The sequence below is a fragment of the Anticarsia gemmatalis genome, chromosome 1, assembly GCF_050436995.1.
Source record: "Anticarsia gemmatalis isolate Benzon Research Colony breed Stoneville strain chromosome 1, ilAntGemm2 primary, whole genome shotgun sequence".
NCBI lineage: Eukaryota > Metazoa > Arthropoda > Insecta > Lepidoptera > Erebidae > Anticarsia > Anticarsia gemmatalis.
Genome location: NC_134745.1, coordinates 9811940 through 9825643, shown reverse-complemented (window position 1 = coordinate 9825643; position 13704 = coordinate 9811940).

Here is a 13704-nt window from a genome sequence, read left to right as displayed (position 1 = left end):
CTTTGACATGCAAATATGATTTTAATATTTTATACTCGACCAAAAGAGCTATCAGAATGTAATGAACTAAGATATTGAAAAATATTTTTTATTAGCTATGACACAAAAGAACATGAACTTATACACAAAAACATTACTTCCACTCGAACACAGCTCAGCGCACAAAAGCTAGAGAGATCATATTATATGGTATAATGAAGTAATGCACGTTGGCAAGTGCCGAACAGATTCAAAGCGTATTCTCTATCAAAGCTATTACATCATCTAACTTCAAACAAAGGGAACGTGAGAAACCTTAGTGAAACGAGAGCAGGTCATCAGTGAACCGGAGAGCATGTGCGACTCCTGCCAAATTTCGTTCTTCATTGGCATAGCGACATTTTACATCGACCATCAGTAGCACTAGCGATAAAATTGGAAGATCATAAAATGAAAACGCGCAATATTTTAACAGGGGGCCATTAACATGACACATTTACCGGCTTCGTGACCGCCCCCCGGAATTAACGGAGCCTGCATTGGTCTGTGCCAACTGGCGAGTTAACGACTATTTGCCTTTCACCCATTAAATATATTCATCCGAAGTGTAAAATGGTATCAAACCAGTGTTTTGTATGCGCGGACGATAAAGCTCCATCAAAACTAGAGTTTATTGTGATCGGGTTCGGCGAAGCCGCACAAACAATACTCTATATTTCCGATATACAATCCGCCCAAATATCAAATGTAGTGTTATTCCAAACATGTTTTTTAACTAGTTTTTAGAGCTGTCAGCAACTTGAATAACATGCACGTCGAAAATAATTTTGTCCATTGATAAACTGATCATATTTTTTAGTCTACTGTTTCAATGACATTTGATTCACTAGAACACAGTGTGTAGATTCCTATTCATAATAACAGAATGACAAAATTGAAATCGATCAAAATTCTATTGACAAATTCACTTTGTAATCGCTTCTGAGTATAGAATACGGGACGCAGTGCTTAGGCGTGACGACTAAATTGTCCAATCACAATATAGATGTTAAATGCCTTTAACACCCTAACATTCGTCGAATTCACTCAACATTCTACCTCACAGTGCTCCACCCACCAATGCATGGTAATTCCTTTAAAGCTGTGATTCCTAGGATATGTATAGACTACAATTTCAATAGCGGTGTTTTAGATGTAGGGCATTTTATTAGGCGTTAATGTCGACTTTGACGCGCTCTCAATAAATTATTTCTAGTACAAAGAAGTACGATACAGATTCTACGAAAAACTTTCAATACACATCAATACAGTCAAATATCTTATAGTTCTCAAGTATTAAGACAATTTTATTAAATTATACTCTTATCATGAAGGCGACAGTGATAGAATACGAATATTGTAATCGCGCTACAAGTTACGCACAACAGCTGACCTACATGTCGTAGCACATCCGCGTAGCACGGATGCGTAGCAATTATACTTACCACGGGTTGTAGCTACGCCCGTATAAGCGCGACGCCGTGACAAATATTTCTTCTTTTTCCTTTTGAACTGTCCTCCGCTGACATACCTACATACTTAAATGTAGCCCATGCGTATGGAGGAGGTATAAACGGCTCAAATTCACTCGAAAACATTCATATTTATCACAAGCAAAGATTCAGAAAACGGCTCAGATTTGATTTTGGCAGTTCATTGTGCTATGCATTATTCATTCAGTTAGTCCGTTAAATCAGCCTCTTGCGAGACAATAGAGAAACAATAAACTGGCGTGATTGAAAATACTTCCCGAGCCAGCTGAATTTTAATAAATATCTTTGGCATTCAGACCTTTTGACTTTAGAATTTCGTACTTTCATTAAATAGAGTGTTTTCCTAATGCCACCCAAATTTCGGCATGGGTACGTTCTCCCCTTTGGTATATGGGTTGGGCAGGTGTGTCGTAATCATTTAAGACAGTAAACCTATCGTTAAATTCAGTTACCGTGGGCGGAGTTGACTGTCGACCGTCAAGGCTTTGTTCAGCGCTCTTTTATTTCATCCTAAAATACACTGCACAAAACACCACCGAAACAAAACAAGTAAATCCCTGACGCATTAAGTTGATACAAAATTTCAAGTAGCATTTATTTTAATTGTGAAATATAAAGAGCAACCGTCGGAGATAGCCGGCCACTATCATTAAACTTTTTACCGCGCGGACCGCTAAAAAGTGCCGTACTTATTCTAGCGGCGGCGCAGATAAATTCCTCGATCGTATCTGCGCAGGCAATTAAGATAAGCGAACATTGTGGTGTCAGTGTTGCTTAGTGTACGTTTAGCGGACACACGCTCGATTTATGCCCTCCTGGCTAACTGGCTACACCTACTGCATTACGTAAGTTACGAACGTACACGTCTGCTGTAACTGTGATAAACACCAACCTGTGACTGATGACGAACTGTTGCTTGCATCGCTCTAAATTTACTTGTCTCCTGACGCTAATTGTCTACATTGTTTACGTCTAATGTCCATTAAAAACATTTAGAAGTTGACAGTATACATAGGTATTGTTATTTTGATTTTAATCTGTTTATTTATGGAAGTTTAGTTACAATTGTGATATTGGTATAAAGTTTTATTATACAAGTACTACTTGAAAAAATCACAACCGATGAAAATTATGGTTAAAACCTTTAAATAAATTTGTGATAGGAATTGTACCTCTCTAGTCGTATATTTAATCCGCGCTACTAAATGTACGTACTCCGTAGCAGTGTAGACCATTGTGATTCCAAACTCGAGAGTAGGTTAGAAATGCTTTACGTCTGATCTCTCTCTCAACATTTATTTAGCGCGGTATTATTTGGTAGTTTATAATGTACAAGTTTTGTTAATAGTTGCCGCCGCACAATCAAAACTTAAAACTATGTTTCAACTCCCCTAAAATCAACGCTAATATTATTATATTTCGAGGGAGGCCCCGAGTTGAAGGGAAAGTAATAAATTTAAAAAGTACGACTTTCTCGGCTTTTGTTAACAAATTATACTGTACGGATTTAGTCATTGTGTTGGGTCCCTTTTACGCCCTACACTCACTTCTTAGCGTGAAAGGAAAGTACTGTAATGATGAATGGCCGCCTTTCTTATGATAATATAAGAATGATAAATAACACATCCTTCATAGTACTTAGGTTTTTTTGCTCCAATATCGATCTCTTTATACTGCACCGATGAGTTTGTACACTACTCAGAAGGTAAATTATACGTAAGTAATATGATCGTTATGGAACTTTGACGTTTAATCTTTGCAGACTTTGTTGGAGATCACGTTTCGTTTAGTTTCTCCCTCGGTCTAAGTCCGACCAACCACCGGTCTAACATTTTTTAAAATAAAAGAGTGATTTTAAGGGACTCAGTAAAAGTTAGACATACAGATTAAATACGTTTCTTGTAAACTGGTAGCTTACCGATATCTATACTAATATTATAAAGCTGAAGAGTTTGTTTGTTTGATTGTTTGTTTGTTTGAACGCGCTAATCTCAGGAACTACTGGGCCGATTTGAAAAATTCTTTCAGTGTTAGATAGTCCATTTATCGAGGAAGGTTATAGGCTATATATCATCACGCTATTACCCATAGGAGCAAAGTACCAGTGAAAAATGTTACAAAAACTGAGAATTTTTTTACCCATTCTCTCTTATGTGACGCAAGCGAAGTTGCGCGGGTCAGCTAGTCTCTCATATATCGTGACTTTTAAAAGAATATAACGAAAACTAAAGCAATAATTTTTACTGTTACATTAAAGAGAACTATAAAATATTTATCTTAAATATTGACGTAATCCACTTGTATCTGACAGTGTATTTCGTTTCGCTTGCGAAATATCTTGTTTAAAAATATTGGACGTCTATATTTGGGTCACTTACACAGTGATTTTAACGGATAACGATGTCCCGATATATTTATTAACTTCCGAATTCACATGTCCGAAATTTTGGTATTTTCTTTATTCTATAATAAATAAAATATAGTGCAAATTTCTACTTAGTATTTTATCACTGTCAAATGGCGTTTGTTTGACATTAAAAAACGATTGTAAAAAAAATACAGTTTCTACGAAATACGGTACAATGCTGAAATAAGGAATAAAGACTATTGTTTTGATTCTCCGAACAAGACTTCCAAAACTGGGACTGATTTACGCCATTCGATTTACAGTTTTTATGAATTAAACTTGTTCGGAATTTTGGTGTCATATTTTATAAGAATTTTGTTCATACTCTCATGTGTGATACTCATAAATCAATGGGGTGTGTGTACTAGTCCGTGATTTGCATGTTTTAGGAAGTGATTGCGTGTGACATCTCACGTTTCGTTTAAATTATTTACACGTTACATGCAATCTTATATGTCTTCATTAACTGTGTCTGTTTATTACAAATGTTTACTTAGCTTCCAAAACGACCCTAGCATTGATTTCTACTTAGTCATGAAATATTAACGAAGTTAAAATAGTAGTCAGAACTGTGGGAGGCTATCAAAATTGACGATAATTTATCCACGCTTATTACAGAAATAACAACTCAATTTACTAGTTCAGAACGACCTAAATATATGTGCTATTCAGAACGCCCGTATTCTAGAACATTACGTAGGTAGACATCCAAATTAATATTTTAGTTCCAATTTATACCAAACTAGCATTAACTTAACATATTAATTATTTATTCTCATTGGGTAAGTACCTTTGTTTTTCCTACGTTCATTTACGCAGTTAATTTCGATAATTGGATTACTCGAGCTCGATCTAATTACGCCAAAGTAAACCGTAACCGTAATGTGAAATCTCTAAAGACGGGAAACGTTATGAAGTAGTAACATAAGCACCGTATAAAATAATAAGTAAAAAATCTAAAATAGCACCGCAATATGTAACTCTCTTACTATTAGCATAGGGTCTAAAATCGACTGTGAATTTTCAAGTTAATAATAGCAATTATCGTAGAGTAACGCGGTATGAGAGGTAGCGTGTTAATGTACAGTATACACGCGAACCGCCCGTACTTACCCGCTACAAACGATGAAAAAAAGGAATCTAATTAAAAATGTAATCACGTTTGTTACGGAGGTACAGATTCAAACAAAAAGTTGGGGTCGCTCCATGAACGAAACTGAATTGTAAATCGAGCATTTTAAATTCATGTCTTGAACAGGAGAATCGGTTCAATCTGCTCACGAAATGAACGAGTTATCTCTCAAGGGCATCGCGTCAAGCTCCCAACACGAAATCACTTACGACACGCTTTGTTCAGACCGCAGCCGAGCGCCGGCGTGAAACGGCTGTCAAACAATGATACGCCAAGTGTATCGCACCAGGCGACAGTTTACATGCTAATGAATTCCCATTACAGCCGATCCCGTTTACAACCACCTTATACACGCCTACGTACACCCGCCACGTACATACCATCACGGCATTTGTTGCGGAAAATCTCAGGTAATACCTGCGACTGCAATCATATAATACGAAATTAATGTCTATACATTCAAATATAAAATGAAAGTCGAGAATCCCAGCAATGTTTGCGTACGACTTCTGATTATTATTAGATCCTCGCATACGGTGAATACAAAAAGGAATATTCCAAAATGATAATTCCGGGGAAACATGAATGTAGTCACGTATGAAGGGACCTTTACAGCGATAAAATAATCGAATTCTACTTGCTATGCTGCTCGGCAGCGATCTAAACAGAGTGTTAGAAAGCGAGAAGTTGGTCTAAACCGAAGTCGTTCGTGCCCTCGGCTCCAATCATCGAGTCCCAAGTCGGGAAACAACAACTGAGAACGAGCTCACTTCATTCGTGCCTTCACAAGTTGGGGAATAACTTAGAAATTCAATTTGCAGACGGTGAGCGCTGCAGCGGCCTGTACACTACCGCCGCCTATGCAATGCGAACTTAGACATTGCTAACGTCACCAAACTCCACGAATTCCGACACCGTATGAAATTCACATAGCGAAGAAAAAGTTTAACAAACTAGATGTGGCGAAACGATTCAGAGCTCCGTTATATATAGCAAAGAGTTCAAAGGAAATGAACGTTCAAAGAAAATTTAAAACCTATTTGAAAGTATTTTGGCTCGTGCTTGGGCTTAGTGGTGTCGAAGACTACTTCAAACTTCGAAATGTCTAAAGTTCTAGATTTGTATTCAGGTGTGTTGTTGCGTTGTTATTTTTGTATACACAAAAATAATACTTTCAACCGATTGTCTTTTTTCTGTTTCATATATGAAACAGCGTAACATACAGGTTTATCATACATTTTCAATACGCTACGTAAAAATGTGAAACAAAAACCTGAAATAGTAGACAAAAAGCGGTCATCCCGATATCAGATGACAGGTCACAAAGAATACATTCAATACAATTTTATTCATAAAAATCGGACACCGAACAGGTTGAAATGAATACAAATCGAATTTACGTCCAGGTAATTAATTACCTATTGTACCTATATCAGTCTCTTCACATCTGTCAAAAAGCCCCACGTAAAACACTTTTCTTAAAATTATGTTTACTACAACTATCCCAAAAGATATATAATATTGAAATACGATCCAATGATTGTTAATGTCAATTACCGTGCCGTAATCATCACCCCTCATAATTACATAGCGGTCTCAAACAGCGAATAAAAACAAAGATTACGTACATAATTACGAACAACAGTAATTGTAAAGAAAATAAGAAAAATACACAAAAGCTTGTAAATAGACGGCTAATGAAGTAGTACAACTTAATTAATAATCGCGCTAATGAAAAATCTGAATAAACAAGGACAATTTGTTTATCTGCCGACATACAAATAGCCCGGGCACCCTTGTCCCGATTCACAGAATAATGTGCGCAATTATGAACATTTTTAGAATGATAAATTGGACGATGCCCTCATTATCTATATTGTTGATACAGATTGGTTTGATTCATGATAAATGTGGTAATACGTTATGATTTAATGTTTTGAATTCGGATATTGAGGAAAATGTTGTTGGACATCATTATAAAAAATATCTATTGCCACAACCTTACGTCACGGAGATTGTTGCCATGCCAAGCGATTGTTAGTAAAACAGTAAAACTGAGAACTGTTCTGGTTCTTCCCTTTCTTTTAGTAAGTATTAATTATAAATATGTTAATTTTATTTTTTAATATCTTGAGAATAAGATAGTGCGGGCATAACTCAAGTATACAAATAAATATAACGTAATTATATACTCTACAATTCATAATTTTGTAAAATAAACACAGCTACAAAAATGGTGTCAAGTCAAAATATAAGTCAATAGCACAACTTGGCGCAAATGTCAATAGAACAGTGTAAACAAAGTAGGAACTGTGAGCCCTCTTCATAAATTATTCACAATGAAGTCGGCTTGCGATTTGAAGCGCGAGTGAAAAATGTCGCTGGAAGCCGTGTCGCGATGGCTATCAGAAGACCATCACTCTTTTATGCAACTATGTTTGTTCACACCCTACTATCAAATACTCGTATTTTTCATACTATTCTGTTTTGCGGACAGATTTGGTATTAATGTGTTGGTTTGCTATTACACTTGTAGTTTTACTGATAGCTTAATGGGTTATTAGGTAGGTTTGGTTTTAAGGTCTCAAATCTCTCTCAGTGATGAAACTTTCTAACAACTAGTTACCGACAACAAAAATGTTCGTTTGTGTCAACAAGCAGCCTGTAAATGGTTGTTTAATAGAAAAAGAGTTCAAGAAAAGAAAAAGAAGTCATAAATGAAATGAAACCTAAAATCAAAACGTGTTTCCAGTTACAATTATTTTTAATTAAAATGACAAAACAATATAAAACTAGTTTTCGATGGAGTTTATTAGAACTTTGCAATTAATTAGCAGAATGGATCACGGAGAATAAATTGGAAAATCACCTAAACATCGTTCTAGTATAGGTTGTATGAAATTAGTAAATGTCAACGGCAGAACATGGACCTCGCTTGCAAATTACAAAATCGAACGGTACTCCTGTTCTACATGTTTCGTACCCAAATAGATATCGAAGACAGTTGTTTATCGAAATATAACTATAAACTAACGAGTTATTACTTTATTACATGAATGATGACATGATTTTCGGACCAAAGGATCTACTCTTTTTATGGTAATTATAAAAATTTAGAATTTAATCTTTGTAAAAAACGTCAGTGACATAAACATAATTCTAAACGATAAATTATTCCATAAAATTATCAAAGTTGAAGTTAGGTATTTGTTTCAAAATTTAATGCATTATTTTAAATTTTAAATACAATGAATCTCCACATACTCATATTCAGCAAAATACGTAATTATTTTGAACAAAAAATACTATTTACATTTTTTTAACACAAAATTGATATGACTCTAATTTATGATGTGTCAACCCGACTCCAAAAAACAATTTCGCAAATATTTTACAATATTAATATCATGAGTTTAGAAATAACACGTCAAAAGTAATAAAATCATGATTTGTATCGAGCTCGACAACTTTTGCAATAAATATTAGTATTCAAATAATAAAGAATCGTATTTGTTAATATTTTCAATTTTTATCGTACGACTGAACTATTTATAATCATAATATAAATCAAAAACTTCATAACTAATTCGTTTCAGAGGGGTCGTAATCGTAACAATGTCACTAAATAACATTTCTAATGAATATAATTTACGCAAAAAAAAACCTTTTTTTTATTATCTACCAATAAGTTCAAATGCGTAGTTATCCTAAAAACATGAATTCACTTTATTTTGACCATTATATGACAACTAGCTGACCCGCGTAACTTCGCTTGGGTCTAATAAGAGAGAATGGGTGAAATTTTTCCCCGTTTTTGTATCATTTTTTACTGGTACTCTGCTCCTTTTGGTCGTAGCGTGATGATATAGCCTTCCTCGATAGATGGGCTATCTAACACTGAAAGAATTTTTCAAATCAGCCCAATAGTTCCTGAGATTAGCGCGTTCAAACAAACTCTTCAGCTTTATAATATTATAGTATAGATATGTTTTTGAAAATAAATCTAAAATGTTGAATAAGTTTATTCTAATTCAGTTTATTTTACACAACGACTAGCGACATAATATACGCAGCTTTGTTCAGTTTGCATGCAGGATATTTTAGTAGTAAACTCTCGTGTCATCATAGTGTCAAGTAGTCTCAAAGCAACCATCTAACAAACTTTTAATAAAAAAACTTTGCATAAAAATGTAATAGGTGTTTTTAACGCCGCAGACTGCTCTCCACGCTCAAACTCATCGTAAACGCGACGTACACTGTTTAAAATAAAAACAAATGGCTGGCTATATGAATAAATATAAAAATGTGATATAAAAGATAATAATATTACAGTAGGTTTAATAACCAAATATTTCTAACTCTAATACCCAAAATAACGAAATGGATTTCGACTTTTACGTACAGCATATGTACTTACATTATCTTTACGCCTATAAATAAAGTTGGAAAACCGAAAGCAGACATTATGCTAATGTTATTGTCATCCTAACAAGTCATAAACTCTGAGCCACGCCATTAGTAGAAAACCTCGTCTGTTGACAAGCAGAATATTCACACGCAAACACTTGAAAAAACATTCTACAACACATATTCAAATATGCTTCGGAAATCCAGCGGTTAAAGAGAAAATATTGATAAATAATAGAGCTAATAGGCTCTTATCGGCGGGGTGTGCCGAGCATTATTTTTCCCTAGCGATCGATGGACTCCATATTAATCACTTGGGTATTCGTAAATCGTTCAATGTCGTCTGCAGTCGAGCATTGAGTGCCAAACGCGCGACACTGTCATTACTGTTTTGTCCCGTTTTCGTAAATTAAGCTCAAACGACTTTAATAAAACGCTTTGAGAAAAGAACAATTTTGTTGTACTTAGAAATAAAAGTTTGTGATTCGTAATAGTTATTTGAATAGTACTTTTTAGTTTTTATTACCGATTAAGGTCTTAATTTACTTCTCGGACGTTAACCCTGCTTAGCCTATGGAGTACCTAATAATCAGCTTAGTGTAAAAATAAGTTAAGTAAACTTCGATTATTTAAAATCTACGTTACATTCGTATGTTCAAACGACTACTTACTAATTCAATGTTGAATGTCTTTAGTCTATTACACTACTGGGTAAATATAGAAGTTAAGGCTAATATTATATTAAACACCTAAAATTACTGCTTAAAAATTCATTTTCTGATATCTATATCTATCACGTTTCATAATTTACGAGCCACAATTCTACAACATCAATAAAGATGTAGATAACTATTTCAACGTTCAATTTCCACGACTAGAATAATTTACAGGCTATTAGTTTCAAGTATTGTGCTCGTTTAATGTATTTGCAACTATAAAAGTGATTCCAGCTGAATTTACGTCCTGAAAAAAGGCAAAAATCCTTTGGTAAAGTGGGTATCCCTACCGGGCGGGTGTTTAAAAAGGGGGTAAAATTTATTGCTTCAGAATACAGTTATCTTGCTGCTTGCCGATCGGCTCCCCCTCGCGTGGGACCACTTGACAGCGATCCGACTTACCGCACTTTTTAACCGACCAAGCCTAAACGAAAAGTCATCTATATTATTTCCGATTTCTTTCTTACCTACAAATACCTAATACATTTAAATATTTTGGTTTGATGTGTTTGTTTACAAACCAAAATAAATCATTAGCAAGCAAATTCTTTTTATTTCAACATAAATATTAAAGACACAGAAAGCGATTGAAGTGAATTTTCTTTATTTTCTGAAAGGTAAGCTTATTTTGACAAATGAGATATTAAGTTTGATTCAACTGAGTCACGAAAATAAAACATAAATTATGTTTTATGCCGCGGCTAAAGTCTATGTGCCCTCCATTTATCACCCTCTGGGGTAAAGGATTTAAATGTCTACATAATACTGAGAAAACGTGTTTAAAAGAACGTACGGATAAAATAGTGTTACAATGTAGTACTAGCAACCGCCCACGGCTTCGTTGGCACGTCTAATAAGCCGATAAAAATATTCAACGGTATATTCTATTTATTTCTCGGAAATTTCAGTTGAATCGGCTCATACTTGTGGTTGTTAAGAAGAAAATATCTTGTGTAAATTTTATAAAGTGTGAGAATACACAACACTATCACGTAACCGTTTATCCGTCCATATTTTCCAAACTTCAAACAACACAATATCTCTTAGATCACAAGTGAGCATCAAGCAGCTTTAACTTTACTTCAAAGCTTATGGAGAAACTTTTCTCTCTTTAAACTTTCAGCAAAAAATATTCTACGAATCGCGCAATTAGTGCAATGGAGCGTGGCGTTCTGTAGATAGATATTTTTATCTGGTACAGGGGTAACTATTATCAAAATAGGTCGACTGACATGTCTGAGAATATAGGAAAATTATTCTTAGAAACACGTATCGTGGCCACATAGGCACATAAGTACCGGGGAAATAGTTGGAAGTTAAGCAATCGATAAGTCTGTAGGTCGTGGAAGGTGCCGCATTACTGCCCGCTGGAGACCAATAGGTGTTTTATTGGGTAATAAGCATCAAACTTGCTGGTGTCATATAATGGTTCAAGCTCTCCTAGGCGCCAGTAATTCAGACGTATACACACTTACTTGTGTGCGTGGGGATTTAAGAAGGGCGAGCACACGCTCAAAGCTGTATAAAGACAGAATAATTTATGCTATTTACACGCTCTTAATCAATCGTTTGGGTCTTTCTGCAGTGATTTGTTACGTAAATTACGTATATACTTCGGCATAAGTTATTTATACCGTTGCAAAATTTGGTGTGCACTTTGTGAGATTCACCCTCTTCCTGCTAAAGTAGATCTATCCACTTAAAACCAAAACCTTTATTCCTGACTATTACTTAATATTTAGTAACATTTCTATATTCGGACATAAAACCACAGTTATTAATAGAACTATTGACATAGCTATATTAGAAGCATGTCGAGTCCTTGTCATATCTGTTTCAAGACAAATATCCGTCGAATTAATATTTGATGATAATATACCACTTTCGACACCCGCTAACCTATTTTGTACGAGCTACTACCGAATATTCGCTGTGATATTATTACGAGTTTGTCAGAAGATCAAAGTTATTTCAAAGTAACATAATATGACGGATTGAATGTGCAAGTAAACTTTAATCGGGTTGTCAGTATCATACGCTTGTATGCTCATTATTATATATGCCAAGTTTATCATACAATAGTAAGTCAGATGAACTATAATAGATATCTCTTTCTCTTAGCCTGATTGGACATAGTGTGTGATGGAAATATTGAATAGTCGTTTTGCAATTTTGAGTAGTGTTTTTTTTTTGCCTTTCTCCAAATGTAGAATATTCTGATCCTATTTATCTGCGGCGGATCAATAATATAATTCGTAATCTTATCAAGCCAAACAAAATTAATTTTGTCCGCGGTGATCGTAGTCCTAACTCGAATAAGAAGACTTATCGCTCTTGTGCTATCGTAAATACATATTTTACGAAGTTCTGTTCAACGCTTTATTATATAAACTACGAGTTCGGAATAGAGATGTTTTGCACGTATTCGTAGATCAAGGTTACCGTTTATTGTGCAACTTTTCCGTCGCATTTCTCGCCCAAAATGTGTTTCCTTGTTGTTAGTTGAAAAACTGAAACAAACAGGGGAATAATGCAAAAAGTTCAGTCCAGAAATGCCATAAATATTATTTTTCTTGTCAGTAATCGATATTGTCAGCGATTTGCCTTGTAATCGTCATGATGGATGTTGTGCCGATGTTCAAAACACCCACGTGTTTTGTCTTTTTTTATTTATTTTACGGTTTTTCGCGAAACTAAAACTAACATTCACATTTGTGAATGTTAGTTTCATTGCGTTCTACTGCTGTTATTGAGTACTGACATTTGTTTTTCGTAGACAGAGACACGTATATTTTGTTAAACTTTTATTTCACAATTTTTGCCAAAATATGGCCAATCATTGAAAATAAATTCATAGCCTGCGAGACAAAAATTAGTGCTGAATCATTATATTTTATATTTCGAAATATTGACAATGGCACCCTAATAAAAAGTAGTTCAAATAAAAATCATACCTATTAAAATATTCACATTGATAAATGTTTCTGATTGCTAACTTATTTATGTAGCCGGGCGGCTATCCATTTAGATTCTGTCGATATTGTATCAATTTCATATATCAAAAATATGATCTATCTATTGAATTGCTGACATTAGTCTAGTAATAATCTAGAACTGTATCGTTGTTTACAATACGATAATATTTGTGTAAACAAACTAACTCCTTTATTTCCGACTTCTTTGTCGCTTCGATACTAGAGAAGAAAATCCCATCGTTCGTATGACCCCATATTTATCAGTTCGAGTAGTTGCAGGGCATTAATATTTTGAATATCTAATAAATAGCTACCTTTTAGCATATCCATTAAAAAATCTGCCATGAATTACACCGACATTTCTTTTCCCCCTTGGGGTAAACGCCAAGTTGGCGGCTACACGGTGTAACATAACAAGCGATCCCTTTATTCCCAGACTGCACGAATATTTAAATAAAAAACGCTTTACATAATCTAATATTTTTACGTAGCATACATTTTTCCTGCTTGATATATCTATGTCTAAATAAACCGTCTTAATTTCCCCCGAGCCGGG